Source organism: Nipponia nippon, unplaced genomic scaffold, assembly GCF_047370975.1.
Source record: "Nipponia nippon isolate SJK-2023a ecotype South Korea unplaced genomic scaffold, ASM4737097v1 scaffold_12, whole genome shotgun sequence".
Classification (NCBI taxonomy): Eukaryota; Metazoa; Chordata; class Aves; order Pelecaniformes; family Threskiornithidae; genus Nipponia; species Nipponia nippon.
In genome coordinates this window covers 2,839,047-2,854,496 of record NW_028262313.1, presented here as the reverse complement: position 1 = coordinate 2,854,496, position 15,450 = coordinate 2,839,047, and the positions used below count along the sequence as shown (strand labels likewise).

The 15,450-nt window shown below is 48.7% G+C and overlaps 1 protein-coding gene and 1 long non-coding RNA gene across 3 annotated transcripts in view; one reads left to right on the top strand and one right to left on the bottom strand.

The window, feature by feature from the left end:
• NEXMIF (neurite extension and migration factor) overlaps nucleotides 1–15,450 on the top strand; it is a 173,841-nt gene that overhangs the window by 117,694 nt on the left and 40,697 nt on the right. The gene's annotated exons all lie outside the window — the stretch shown is intronic.
• LOC148056646 (uncharacterized) lies at nucleotides 1,534–2,935 on the bottom strand. The gene is made up of 3 exons (XR_015702525.1): nucleotides 2,822–2,935; nucleotides 2,507–2,678; nucleotides 1,534–1,680 (listed from the first exon to the last, which is right to left on the bottom strand). It is a non-coding gene; the product is annotated as an uncharacterized LOC148056646 (long non-coding RNA).

Below are 15,450 nucleotides of genomic sequence, written 5' to 3'. Positions count from 1 at the left end.
CGTGGCCACAGCCGCTTCTCTGCCACTGTCACTAATGTACTGTAAGTACAGCTCCGGTGAGCTCCCAGCACTGATAACGCTGATAGATGGAGGTTACCCAGGAACTCGGTACCGATGGTGAAATATTGCGGGTTTATTGCTTTTCCATTCATTTTGTTTTCACGCCTTTCTGCCTTCCTGACTCATTGCCGTTCAGCCTCTGCTTGCAGTTTCTATTTGCTGCGGTAACACCCACTGGACAAGACGAGAGCGTTGCAAAGCACTGGTGCTTGCAACTGCTTTTGGAGCTTTTTTTTTTTTTTTTTAATTGAGCATCTAAAGCCAGGACAGGTGACAGAAAGGAAAACATTAGCGATGCCTTATGTCGGAAGCATGAATAAAGTATTAAAAAGAAGGAGGAGCCGAAGGAATGCCTCTTGCGTTGTGTGTGGCAGGCTGGCCTGAGGAGTTGGGCTGCAAAGGCCTGCTGCCATCCCCGTGCCCGACATAGGCTCTGTCCCCAACGCTCCCAGCTGGGGCTGGCTGCCGAGACAGGGTCGACGGTGGGAGATGCTCTGCCCCGTACCCAGGTGCCGAGCCCATGTAGGCTCTTGTGTGGTCCCTAAAAAATGTTTCCCCTTTCCCCTCCGCTATCACAAATCCCCTTCTGCCCACTCCTTGGCGAACCCTTGGACGTGCGGGCGCTTTACGACATGAAAAGTAAACTCCACAAGCACCGAGTACCCCAACGCTGCCATAAATAGCTGCATGTTAAAGGCAAATAATGTCAGCAGTGGTTCAGCAAATGTTTAACCCAAACTGGGATGAGGCTGAATTATATACTTCTGCATGGAAAATACTCGCGGGAATGCCGACCAGAACTGGCACCCAGCTTTCTGTCCGTCTCACACCTGCAGACACACAGACACACCTTGTCTTCCGCAGCTTTTGCTAATACCTCTGGCTAGCTTCTTGTATGCCTTAACAATATTTTGCAATTTTGCATATGCCTTAGTTGCTTCAATAATTTTTTTTGGTCTGAGTTTCTAAGCTTGTTTGCCATTCTTTGTCCGCTCCGTGCTATAGTCTGGGACGCAGAGATTGTTCCCTGGGATCTGTTGTGCAAACCCCCGCCTCCGTCGGGTGTGCGCTCGCTCCCTGCTGCACCGGCTGACGCTGGCCACGGCGCAGGCAATTGCATTGCCACGGTCTCCGTAAAAGGAGGGTTACGGACTTTGTACCTTGAGAAGGTCCTATGCTTACTTAGGCGGCCAGCGGTAGCATTTTGCAAAAAACTTTCAGACCCCACAGAAGCTCTGCTGGCAAAAAAATCCAACAAAACCAACAAGTGGTAAAACGAACAAATTCTACCAGAAATGGGAAAAGAGAAGCAGTCCAAGCATTTTGATAAGCATTAGCCATGGTTTTTACTTTTTATTTTAAGCTCTGATTAAAATTCAGCAGCTTTTATTTAAAGAAAAAAAAAGCAATGTTTATGCTCCGCGTAGAGCCTTATTTCCACCGCAGCGTGAGTTTGTGAACGAGGGGCTTTGGTGCATCCCCCCGGCTTCTCCTCCATCCCTCCCTCGGCAAGGTCCCCGCTGGTCCGCGAGGGTCCCCGCTCGTTAGCGGCTGCGGCTGGGAGGGTGACGATGCTCGGCGGCAGAGGACACGTGACGGCAGCCGGTTTCTTGCGGGAAGCTAATGAAGAGATGAGAAGCATCGATTCACCATCTATTTGTTAGGACCCCAGCGAAACAGCTGTTTGTTTCTCATAAACAATTATGCCAAGACAGAAATTGGCTTGTGTCTGTACATACTTTTTGGATGGGGAAAATTAAGCAGTAATAGCTGGAAAAATAATATGGGCTATGAGATAATAGATGCCTAAGGGATAAAATTAAACAGTACTTTACAACGAAGGAAGAGGATTTGGCAATAAATAGTTTGCGTTTGACTTCTTTTTGTCTGCCAGAGGACTGGTGTTGTTTTGGAGAGGTTGACCTGGGATGTATTTTCTAAACAGACATAGGAATATTGTGAAGGTCTGTTTTGGTTTTTTTTTAATTCCTCCGGAGAAGGACGGTGCCAAGGCCAGGGTGCAGCTCAGGCCGCCTGCGCCGCCAGCGTGTTGGCTGTGACGGGGACGGGGACGCCGGGGCTTGCTTTGAGAAACACTGCCGGTGCAGGAGGGTGTTTAAAAGAAAAGAGCAAGGTTTACCAAAGGGGGAACGGGAGTTGTTTTAAATGCCATAGGGAGCCCAAAAAGCTCAGGAAGGGGAGGTGGCATGTTTGGCACCCCGACACAGTCCAAGCAGAGTTTATTCACAATCTGCACGTGTGCTGGTGTTGCTGCTTGGCTGGCTTTGGTCTGCTGCAGAAGCCCCTTTCCAATAGCGCAGTGACAGCGGGATTTATTTTTGTTCTGCTGTCCCTCCACTACGTGCTTTTCCGTAACTGCTGCGTGAGCACCTTGCCAAGGGGGTAGTCTGGAAATGCTGTTTTTTCCATTTCAGCTGGCTCTTACCACCAGCTCCTCCGGCTTGCACATAGTGGGTGTACAGAGCCAGGGCAGGTGAACACCTTGGTTGCCTCCCGGTGCCAACAGCAAACATCCCCGCCAGCCCAGGGCTCGCTCTCTGCTGCGAGTCGCTGGGGTTGCGCGGGCACCGTCGCGGGCAGGACTCGGTGCCTCTTCACTATATGGGAAAGAAAAGCACAGTTCAGCCAGAGCCACAAACCCTAATCCCACCTTCCGGAGGACGGATCTGGGTGCCGCAGGTTGAGATCAGAGGTCCTTGGCCCAGGCTTATCCCTGCTATTAGCTTTTAATTTCACAAACCTCGAGGAAAGCCTCCTTGCCAGGTGGGAGAATTTCCTAGGCGCGTACGGGGCCCGGGGGAGAGTCCCGAGGTGCAAAGTGCCTGCCGTCCCCATTAGCTGAAGTGGGACTCAGGGGTGCTCAGCACCTCTGCAAATGAGGCCAAACTGTCTAGTGCATTGAAAATGTAATCATTAAGTCGCTGTTGCATTAAGGCTCTGTTTTTATTCATGGAGTGTAATGTGATTCATTTGCCCTTTTGCTCTCATGTTGAGAAGGCAGTCATCTAGTATGCATCGCTGGCTGCAGGGAGAGCTGTATTTTTTTTTTTTTTTTAATTTTTTTTGTGTGTATGTGAGGGAGCAGACATTTTCATCAAGTGCAGAGCGGCCACGGAGTTGAGACTCGTCTGTTTTCTCGGTGGTCTCGGAGGCCAGTGCCTGCCGCGCTCTCGCAGCCCTGTTCGTGGGAGCATGTAGCTCAGGTCATCTCTCCTTCTCCAAGCCTCGCCGCAACCGTGCTTTTTCCTGCTCCGGCCCCGCCGTGCTGGGGCAGCCCTGGAGCACTGCAGGGGTGTTACCAGAGCCCCTGCACCTCGCCCAGGGCCCAGGCTGGAGGCAGGAGGGACACGCCGGCGCTGGGGCACATTGCCGAGTTCTGGGGGCAACAGCATCCTTTGGTGTCCCCGTGACACCGAGTCCCCACCAGCCCCTTGCAGAGGGGTGGGTTAACCTATTTAGGGGGAACTATAGGTGCCTCGGCACACACAACCTCGGGCACGGGATCTTGCCGATACGTGGTGGGACGTAGGATGGGACCCTGCTCCACTCGATGAACTGGTTAAAAACAGGTAAAGAAGATTGTGGGTCCTTGTTGCTGCGGGTCGCTCTTTGCGGTTAACTGCAGCCAAGGGAAATCATTCCTCCTTGGAGTTAAAAGAAGAAGCGCGCCAAGCGAGGGAAGTGTATAGAATACAAAAGAACAGAAAAAATGCAATTTTTTAAATGTTAGCATGGGGAGCATTAACTAAGTCACTAATTCCAAAAGAACGATAATGAGTAAGCCAGTTTGAGTCACTACTTCTTGTTGTGGGACAGGATCGGAGTGGTTCAGCTCCGCCTGTTGCATCTCCGCCTGCAAAACAAGAAATAAGAAATTCCGTTTCAGCCCCGACAATCGCAGCCAGCCCTTTTTAAGCACAAAGCTCTGAACTCTGTCTTGCTGTCAAATTCCAAGCGGTCACGACGCATGGCACAGTAACCGTCTCGAAGTCCTCGGGTGACCCTGGATTTCTAATGCTACAGGATCATAATACGTATAAAAATCAATAAGGCATATTTTAGAAGCAAAAGGCAGGAGGAGGAGAGTTAACTCAATGTGTTTCTTTTCTTTTTGGCCTTGTCCTTTTCTTCCTTTTTGGGTTTTTTTTCCCTCCCCCCCTATGGTCTGTGGAGCAAATCCGTGCTAGGAAGGACGAGCTAACCAGAGCACAGCTCAGCAGCAGAAAACAAGGGCTGAGGTGCAGGCAAGGGAGAAGGCTTCTTCTGCAGGAGGGCACAAGCTGGGCGCTTAATTTGGTGACTTTCTTACACTTTGTCGATGGGGAGGCGTAACAAGAATGGGTCAGGTGTGGATATGGATAAGGAGAAAGGGTTTTCAAAAGAGCTGTTGGGGAAGGGGAGGTTTTTTGCCTCCAACGGTTTGGGTAGACAAAAGAGGAGAGGCGACTTGGAAGCAGGGAGGTAATAATGCCGACCTTCTCCGCTCTTTGTTTTCAACCAAGAAATGCACAAATCACTGCTGATATTGCTGAGTGGTTTCCTGCTGCTTTGTGGCTTGATTTGGAGCTGCAGCCGTTCCTAGCCTGGTTCCTGACTTTGCGGTGCCGTAGCACAAAAAAAGCAAGCAAATCCTCGCCGGCGGAATCGTAATTGTTCCCTCCGCGGTGCCCGCCGGGAGGACCGCTTCACCAACACCTTCACCTTGCGTCGCGCTTTAGATCCTGGATGGATTTTGAAGAGATTAATGCCTTTTGGAGAGTTCTAGAAAGGTCAAAAAACAGAAAGGAGGCTCCAATAGCAGTATAGCAACCAGCTGGTTGCATTGGGTTTCATTTTACTGCCATAGTAACACCATGAGCCACGGTGTTAGTACCGTGCCCACTGAATGCCATTTCCCCCCCCCTCTCTTTTGTCAAGAGACAAGCCCATAAGAAGATATTTTCTTCCTGAAGAATTTCTGCAAGGCAGTAATAGGCTTTTTGGAGGGGACGGTCCTCGTACCCGGCGATGTAAGGTGGGTAATTTACAAGGCAATGTGCAAATGCCAAATTGTTAGGCAGAACTGCTGCTGATTTAGAAGGCAGTTAATGCTATAAATGTGCCAAGTGCCAGTAGAGTGTTTCTACAGATGGAATAACTGGAAATATTGGAGAGATTCCAAAGGTTTAATCAAATTCAACCAGGTTTTTTTTTTTCTTTTTCTTTTTTTTTTTTAAACTGCAGAATTCTCTAAGGGATGCAAGTTGAAATAGTAGATTATTCCATTGCTTTTAGTACCATGGGGGGGATTTTCGTAGATGAACATAAAGCACATACTTTCAAGCAAATACGTAAGTGGGTATAGAAATGAGGGCCAGAGCAGCAATGCCGTGAAAGGCTGTGCTGGTCGAGTTTAGAGGGAGCATCATCTTTAGATACCCTGGCAAGAGGGTGCTGGGAAGCGGACTGGTGGGTTTTCAGTCATGCAGCACAAAGGCAGCGAGGGGAAGGGTTTGTGAAAGCGGCAGCAGCAGCGTCACGGGTCCCGCACCGCGGTTCTGCTGGACCCGAGCAGGTTTTGGTGGGATTCTGGGCATGAGCATCCTTTTCGTGGCTCACTGTGCAGTGCTGGGGCATGCATATGTTTCTGCACAGATGCACACCTTCCTCTAGTCTTGTTGACAGCCTTTCCAAGGCTTCTTATTTAGCCAGACCATATGTGCTTGGGCATGGAGATAGTGCGATGTGGAAAGAGCATCGCATTATCCTTGGGCTGCAAACACCAGCAGGAGCAATTCAGAGCAAATTTTGTCTGCAAGGAGATCCAGAGCTCTTGAGCTTGCATCACAGGACATGCATACCAATCGGATGCGATTTTTTTGCTCGTTTGTCAAAACCAGGTCCCAGAAAGCCATTTCCCTTTGTTCTATCCCAAAACTAGCTCTCCTTGTCCATTCCTTAACTATTCATCCAAAGCATGGATGAAGGCCACCAGGGAGAGAGGGGACATTGTGGCATGTCTCCAGGTAAAGCTTTGCTGCTGAAGAAATGATGTGGGACCAAGCTGGGGAAGGGGTTGGAAATTATTCATGGGGTTTCCCTTGCCATTGGTACAGAAAATGAAGGGCCCGTCCCCATTGCTGGCAACAGGATTTCGTTTCGGGGTGAGGTGGCAGGGCCAGGAACCCCTCGGGGTGCGGACTGCAAGGAAGGACTCTGCCAGGAGCGATGCTGTGACAGCACTGAAGCTTTTATCTCACTGGGGTTTTTTTGTGTGGCGTTTCTTCAGCAACATTGTTGGGTTGGTTTTTTTTTGCAGATGGCCTGATTGCATCCATTAATTGTCATTTATTTATTTTTTGTAAGGGAAGAAGAGTTTCCTGCTTTTCCTGGAGTGTTCAGTATTGATCCTCTCTGCTCTCTGCCACTCTGGAGTTGGGGACCATCTCCCTCCCAGGCATTGACATACTCTCTGCCTACTTTCTGCGCAGACCCCCGTGTCACTCTGTGCGGTATTTCGCACTGAATAAATTGCTACAAAGCTATTAGCCTCAATGCCACAGTCTGCTGCTCCTGCTTTCCTGCACCCACCTCCACCCCACGATTGATCCAGCCTGCTGCCTGTTTGCTGCAGTCAAGACTGCCTACTGCCGCTGCGCACAAATTGCTTTAAAATTGAATTGTTTAAAAACGTTTTATAAACATTCCCTCCCCTTCGCGATACTGCCCATTGCGCCAGCCAGAGCCGGGAGCTATTATGTGATTTTACCTGGCCGAAGGATGGGGGAAGATTCTTAATTTTTTTGTGTGAGATTTTTTTTTTAAAAATTAAAGTCAACGTGGAAATTAAAAACTACCTGATTATGGGAATCAGGTTGCTGAAGAAGCTGTTGTCTTATGGATCTGTGTCCTAGATTGTGTATCGTGCTCGAACGATGCACTGGTGCGCCTCAGATCCTAGCTAGCTCTTGGCTTTGCGGGGATTGGGGTTCGCTCCGTGCTGTGCGCTGCCGAGCACGCGTGCCGCCAGCCCTTCGCAGATGCGAGCCTCCGGTGTCGTGCTGACGCACTGCGCATCGAGAGGCATCAGAACGATTGTTTTTTTGTTGACGTGGTTGTGGTCTTAACTAGAGGCGTTTCGGAGATGTAGCCCCTTGTGGTCTTCTTGGAGATGTTGAAGCGTTGTAATGTCGCGGGGTATTGGCAGGTCTGCAGCAGCGTGAGGTTCGCGATGCCCGGGATTTCGGAGTGCATCCCTCCAGAGAACCCGGGGCTTGCAGGAAGGAGGCGAGCACAGCGCTCACCTACACGGAGGTGCTCACCTACGCAGGCGTGGATGCGAAAGCTGCTGTGGACGCCTCTTAGGTGGGGCTGCCTGGCTGCAGGAGCACATTGGGGCAAATTACGTAGGAACTCTCTTTGTATCATACACATCCGTAGCTGTTTTCTGTGCGGATGCAGAAAAGCTTTTCCAAGTGCTATGGGAAGAAGGTTTGGAAATAGGAAATAATTTTGCAGGTAGTTTTAAATATCAGCCCGAGAAAGGTGTGTTTGTACGAAAGGTGGTACAGGGCTTCCAACAGCTGGTGATGTTCCTTTGTTTCCCATTCGTCATCCGTCCCTCCCAAACTCCTCTTCACTCCAAATACTCACACAAGAGCCCTTCTGAAGCAACATTTATCTCGAGTGCTGCTATATCAGGATTCATTGATCTAGTCATAAGATCATCCACACCGAATTGAAGCTCTGAGGGTGGAAGAGTGACACATGCACTCTGTTCCTCTAGGCCTGTTCTTTGGTGTTGCTGAGAGACTGACGCTGGGGTAGGACTTGGTTGGATCTTACTTTGCAAGATGACCGATCTCAGAACCTCCCTGCTGTGGAGTGGCCCAGTTTAACGTGATGATCTGTCTCCAGGAGATGCTGAGGACCCAGCTAAGCAGCTAGAGTGGGTTTGTCCTCAGTCCTCTGACACCCTCTTAGCCAGTTTGCAAATCCTTGTGGAAATCTGCCCGAGTTCAATCTTCCTCTAGGGTTCCTCCTTCCCGCCCTTGCCCGATGGTCCTTGGTCCTGCAGTCTCTGCCCCTGTACCACCCGTCCCGTCTCCTGGGGAATATCCTGGCTGTGTCCTTCCGACGCTTGCAAGCCTACTCTGTGTTACGCTGAAAGAGGTTTGAACAGGCTCCTGCAGGAATGTCTTCGGTGCCTACAGATCCTCCTTAAGCTCTTCTCTATCCTCTTGTCTGCAAGAAGTGACGGTATAAAAGGGCAGCAGACATACCTGGCGTTATGAAGTCTTACTGAGTAAGCCTGTGACCTCACCCTTGTAACCTTTCTGCCCACTCTGACCTCCTGCCCCATCGTCTGCTGATGGCACACGCAATGATGCTGCGTCAAACTGAATTTAGAATTATATCATTGTGACGTCTGTATGTGTTTCTTCTTTGGGAACACCTTTGGGCATTGACATTTAATAATGATAATATGAAGTTAGTGTGGTTGATGGGTCTTCTATTGACAACCCTGAAGCTCACCCAGAGAACTTAACCCAGGTCGTGCAAATTTACTTACAAATTTTTGTTCAGACAGGACCACCAGCAATTTCTAGTCTCCGCTTAGGTATTGTCATTTCTGTTGTACTGTCAAGCAGGAGGCTATCGTGCTGCTGATGTCTACGGCAGGCTCAAAACCAGGCTCAGCAAGAAAATATCTATCAGGAAATTCTGGTTCATTACTGATCTGGGTCCAGATCTGAGCTAGAGGTGAGGTGCTCCTGTCCTCGTGTTGTGGTCCCAGTCCTACTTCTCGTCCTTAAACTCTTCCTTTGCATCTGTTTTCAAATGTTATTATGCCAGGAGTTTTAGTTCCTCTCTTCTCCCAAGGACAAGAGAAGTACATTTGCACAGACAGTATTGTGTATCTGTGTCTTACAGTGCTGACCTTGTGTGCCACAGCTAGATGCCGTCCCAAATCTACTTAAGTTTACATGGTTGTGTCATCCTCCCCTTGATGGAGAGGACATGACAGGGAATGATATGAGGTACAAGCTGAAACCCGCTCGCCTGAGGGGCCCTCTGAACTTGGGCAAATCGAGCGCTCCTTGTCGAGGTTTTTGAAGACAGCATCAACAGGAGAGAGCTGGAATCCCACCATCACCCAAAATAAAGTTATAAACCAGGATCTCCTCTTTTAGGGGAAATGCCCTGAATAACAGGGTTTTGAGGCTCTCCATCAGGTTTTTCTGTTAGAAATTACTCATTTTTCCCTGAATGCTGAAATGATCTTTGGTCGAGAGAGAAGAGATGATGTTGCAGTCTGTGTTCGCTTTTGCCAAGTGCAACAACTTCGGAATATCCTGTTCTTTCGGTGCTTGTGGCCCTCTTCTGAAAGTGGGAAAGGTGGATCTAAGTCACTTCGTTCACAAAAAGGAGTCCCTGACCATCGCCATCACCTCTTGCTCCTCCAAGAATGGCACTGCAGGTCTGGTCCCTCACATATCTAATGAGGGTCTGTAAACGACGTGTTTTCTTCAGACTGAACAGAACGTTTCTTTCCAAGGACATATAGAAAATATATAGGAGGATAACTATCTCTCCCAGTCTGTGCTGATTTTCTTTTTTTCAGCTCATCGTGGTTGTTCCCCCTGCCTTACGGCTGACGGGGGGGCATGGGGATGCCCTTGGGGCCAAGTCGCCCACCTGGGACCGGCTTCTTCTTCACTCCTCTCCTTCCCCTTGCACGCCGTGTGGTGCTCATCCTGCGGCTCTTGGCCAGACGAAGATTTTAGTATTCAGGAAAACGGGAAGTTTGGCTGTCCTTGCTCTAATTAGTTCGTTAAGCACAGGGAAGCTTAGATCACAGTTCAAATGGCTGTAATTTGAGTGAGCTTGAGACAATGTGAGAGGATTAAGTAGTAAAATTGTGTCTATTACTTTGGCCAAAAAATAACTATTCAATTTGACTTGAATATTTAATTTTCGGAACGTAAGGGTTAGATATTAATATGGGCTTGGCAGAGAGTTCATCACTTGTAAGACTGTGCTGAGAGTTCTTCACGTGCTGAGATCAGTGCTTGAAGTCAAGTACGTCTTTCTGGAAATTCTCCTCTGAACAAATAATTGGCCTCAACAAAGAGGTGACTGGGTAAGATTTACTTGCGTATTATTGTAGGAGGTCCTCTTAAATGGTCTTCTAGTCTTAAATCCTGTGGATATCTGTAAAATTTTGGAGGTTGCTTTTCTCAGAGAGGGGAACTGCAAGTGTCTGCCTTCCATTACCCCGACTAATACCTTTGCACGCACTGAAGGAGATCCATCTCCGTGGGTGGCTTCTGCTGGGGGGGTGGCCATGGAAGCCCTCCCTGAACGAGCGTGGTAGAAATACAAAGGCCTGAATACCCAGAGGATTAAAAAATAGCGCAGTCTGGAGTGAAAACCTTCGCTTTTCTCTCTTTCCTGGCGACAGATGTTGGAGTCCAGGCATGGCATGGTGTGGGCTGAAACGGCCGCAGCCCGGCATGTGTGCTGCGTCCCCACCAGCCCCGGCGAGGAAGCCCTAAGTGGAGTTTTCATGCTTTTAGTGGTATTGCACAAGGCATGGCTGAGGGAAAAAATAGTTCTTTGCCTGCCTAAGACGGGTAAATGGAGTATTTTATCTTTTTTTCCTTTTTAATATTGTGCGCCTGTATCTATTCCAATAAGGGAAAACAATGCTAATTGGGATGTTTTAAGGGGTTTGTAGTAAATGAGAACAAACATTACCAGGCTGAGAAATTTAAAGAGAATTTGGTCAAAATACTAGTGACAGTTTTAGTCAAAATATCTGAGTTTAGGGACTTCCAGGAGTGTTTTTAGTTAGCTTAAACTTGTTGAGCATGGCGAGAATAAAAGGCGGTTGGTGACTGATTTCGGCGTTAGCTGAGATCGCAGGGCAGTGTGAGAGCACGGGTTGAAGGCAGGGCTGTCCCACTAGTGCCTTTTATTTTTCCTGTGGAAGAAGTCAGGTTCGAGCACCGCATAGGTAATGGATCGAAAAAACATAGTTTTGACTTTTCTCGCTCGCTGTTGCATCGCTGTCTGCAACCTGGGTGGGTGTGATGAGGCGGCGTACTACCAGCTCCTCGCTGGACCAGGTCCTTCCCGCGGGAACCAGCCGGCTGCTTTCAGGGAGCACCAAACTGAGCTTTTTCTGCTGCAAGTAGTCATGTTGCACTGGAGGACGTGCCAAGGTACCACGCAGCTGTGGCTGCATTTTCTGGATGGATAAAGCGGTTCCTGTACAGCATATTTAGGGCTTATAAAGCTTTTGGCTGAGAATATGCTGTGCAGAGCAAGGGGCCGCAGAAGCACCATAACGCTCGCTCCCAACTTCTTTGAGTCTGGGCAGAGGTCAAAAACTGGTGTTTTTTTCACTCTGGCCTTCACGTCTGCCCTTTTTCTCCTCTAGCCTGAAGGCTTGTGCTTGCTTGGTTCTCGTAATGAACACCTTTAAGTCAACCAGAGGACGACGCGTTGGGCTCGTCGGCGTTATTTCTTCTGTGTTTGCTTCTTTGCTTGAAGACCCTCAGTAGTCAAGGGGTTAACAGCATCCTCACGGTTCTTCCAGTTACCCCATCAGGACTGTTTAAAAATTAGCTTCTCCCCACTTACAGCACTATAATTAGGATACAGGAGTTGTGGGGAATGATTTCACAAAGTGACTTGGTGTACTCGCCCATGCACCCCAGGGAGCCAGGCAATTATGCATACATAATTCTACTCTTTGAATATTTTCTCTTTCTCTGCATAATTTCTCTCTATTCATCTTTCCAGTGTCCTTCTGAGATAAACTTAGAAGTCTCAGCTTTCAGAATTTAAAAAAAGATCCTGTGCCTGCATGTGCACTATTTGCATTTAAACCAGCAGCCGTTCTCTGGGATGGAGCGGAGGGCTGAGGCTGGGGAGGAGGGCGAAGGAGCCTGCGAAAGGACGCAGGAGAAGCCCTTCAGTACAAGAGCACAACCACCCTGGCTGGCGAATGATCAGAAAGAGGCGGCGAAGAGTATTTCATTCCTGAGCTCCGAACTCATTTGTCATTTAGGCTTTGCTAGGGCAAAGCTGGTGTTTTGCCAGGGCAGGTGCTTTGTAAAGGTTTCTCTGGTCCCCACAGACGTGGTCTTAAACCCTCTGCTTTCACTTCCCACAAGGTCCCTTTAGCTGTCGGCAGCGCTTGGGTTCCTGCCACCATCCTTGGGCCAAAAAACGTGATGTGGCACTCCGTCACCCCTATGCAGTCAATATTTTAGCTGTAAGCTAATAGCGTTATTGCACTTTGTATTGGGAGACTTCGATCCTTGCTGCAAAGAAAGATGTCTTCGTGTTTCGGAATAGCTGGCGTAAGGAGCTGCTCTGTTTTAAACAAGAGCCTGAATTTGAGTCCCCTCAGCTTTGCTGGTCGGGGATGGCGGTCTGGGAGCCGGGATGCTGGGGTGGCCCGGAGGAGCGGGCTGGGCACTGGGCTGCGTGCTCTCCCCGCGCACACGGATGCTGGTTCGGACCTTCCCACCTCCGCGGGCGGTCGGTGCGTGCCGGGCCTGCGCCCCAGAATATTACAGAGCTGACCCTTTTAGGTGCAAGTCTATTTTTGTTTCTAATATCCTGTTTATGCTGTTCTCAGTGAATTTATTGCAGTGTGATAAGCAAAACACAAAGTAACTGCCAGCATATTTCCACTGTCTTCAGAGTCAGTTTATCTTTATAAACTTGCTGTTGACATGATGCAATTTCTCCCTGTTGCAGTATAGCTGTATAGCAGCAAAGTTGTGATAAAAGACAACTTGTTGAAGGGATCCTTTGTCATACTCCTGAATCATCTACAATTCCTTTTTTTCCCCGGTGCCAGGAGTGTGCTGGTGCCTTGCAATTATACCTACACTTGATGCCTTTTTCTTCTCCCCCCCGCCCCCCCCCCCCCGCAGTGATTCATGTTCCCTGTTGTACCCTCATTCATTCTTTCTCTCTTTTGCTTTCTTCTTCTCCTTTTTTTTTTTTATTTTATCCACCACCTTCTCAAGGCGCTGAAGCTGTAACTGCTTTACTGTGGTCTAAGGAAAAGCTACTGTTCTGCTTCCCGAAGAAAGCTCATTGTATGGTGCCATGAAAAAAGGTTTAAACAACACAAGGGAATAAAGGCACCACATTTCTCTGAAAGTTTTTCTTCTCTTTTCCTTTTTTTTATTTTTTATTTTTTAAGGAATAATACATAAGCCGCTAGGAAAGGGCAGAAATATCTCCTGCTTCTCTCTAGTCGTGCCTGTGAGGCTGTGAAATTCTAAGAAAACCTGCTTTTTACAGAGAGGCTGGAAAGCTCGACCACCCCACCTCCAAACCTTTGCTGTTCTCTGCACTACCCTCGTAAGCCTAACAAAAAATCCTAAGATTGTTCCCAAACAGCAGAGAATCAAAGCTTACAAGGCAGTAGCGTAATTACTTGCTTTCTTTTTTTGTACCAGTTTATAGCAATCTTATGTAAGATGCTCAAATACTTTCAAAGAGGCCTTTTTAGCAGCGAGAGCTGAGTTATTCCGCTCTCAGCAGAGTGGCTGGAGGCTGGCATCAGTACAAACGAGTGATGGGTTTGGATCCTGGCTGCCATTCTACGGTGGGGACAGGCCCCCGATGTGCTGCACCCATCGCTGCTGCACCCATCGCTGCGGGACCCCTCCCAGCCGCCAAGCCCCCGGCACACGCTGCACCCACCCGCACCGCCTCGCTCCTGCGTACATCCATCCCTTCCAGGTCGAAAAAGCTTTGAGGCAGCATTTTATTTTTTTTAATTATTATTATTTCTGTTCTTTTTCTCGTTGGCAGAATCTCATCCAGCTGTGCTGCTGCTCCCTGGGGTGATGAGTAGCAATCCGCGGGTGCCGTGGGGTCAGTGCGTGAAGTGCCGCCTGGTTCAGCAGGTGACAACTGTTTGGCACCGGGCTTTTGCCTGCGTCGGGCATCTTTATCCGCAGCAATTCCCTCCACCGGGACTGTGTGAGAGAGCGAGCCTTGTCCTCTGCCGAACACATGGCACTGGGAGAAAAAAAGGGGGAAAGAGAGGGAATTTTGTCAGCTCTTCCCATCGACGCTTGGCATAGCTGTAAACAGCATCACGCTATTTAAATCAAAGGCATTTTAAAATGCAGTTCTCTTCTCACTGCTGATGGGGACACGTTACTGCTGGCGCTTTGCTGGACATGGACAATGAAGTTCCACTTCTGAGTTTTGTTTTTCTGAGTTTTGTTACTTTTCCAGTGGTGTCTTTCCCACTCACGACTTCGCACAGTGCCGTGGATTTGCTGCAACTTAAGCGCAGTTCAAACAAAATAGCTACTTTAATTGAAGCTAATAAGGAAGAAACATCTATTTCGATCATAGCTATGTAAAACAATGCTTTTCTTAAGCCTGAAGTTGCACTTAAACCTACTCATGTTTCCCTTCGAATATTTATTCTTATTTCTGTTTGTGCTTTGCTTCCCCAATAAATAGGCATGGTGCAAGGGTAAGGATGTTTCTGTCTAGCAAAGACACTTTCCTGGAGTGAAATGAAAACGTTATTGTTTTGTTTCCAGTAGTACTGCAGCCAGTGATCCTTAGTTATTTTAGTAATAACACACAGAAGGGATTTCACCTTATATATTGGCATCCTTGGTAAATACGATGAAATAAGAGTCAACGTTAAAGGCAGTAGTAGTCCGGTTTGCGAATTAGGAAACAACAGAGTTTGTGGCTTAATAATGTTAGGGAGGAAAGCTAACATGGGGTTACAGATGTAACTGTAATCTCTCCGCCATCTCTGCTGCCTGCCCACGAAATGCCTCTCTGCACAGGAGCTACAGAGCTGCTGTTGCCATCTAAACCACAGTAATTAATCTGTGCTTAGAGATTCCATGAAGTGAGCTGAATTTCTGTCATTTCTCCTGCTTTTCATAGCAGATTCTCCAGCAGGACACCAGAAATGCCCTCGCCGAGCTGAAACACCTTCACGATGCATTGGCTCTTTCCAATGAAAAAGAATTTTATACAAACAGGCCTGAGCAGCCCTGAGTTACGGCGTGTGACGCTAACAGGCAGAGTGCATCCTTCGGCCCCACATCCATCGTACTCGTCTCCCTCTGTCCTCCCAGGGCTTTGGAGCCCGACCCCTGGCACCCCGAGGGGAAGCCGCAGGGTGCCCTTTGGCGGAGGAGGTGCCGGCGTCTTTGGGACGCAGGCACGGTGTCCAGGCCGGTGACGCGTGTGCGGATCACGTACCCACGCCGCTCTGGCCGGGCTGGCCCAGAATTGTCAATCTGGACTCGAAGAAGTACTTTGGATGCCGCATCTTGGCAAGCGAGGGCTGGTAACAGATGCTAACTCTTTGTT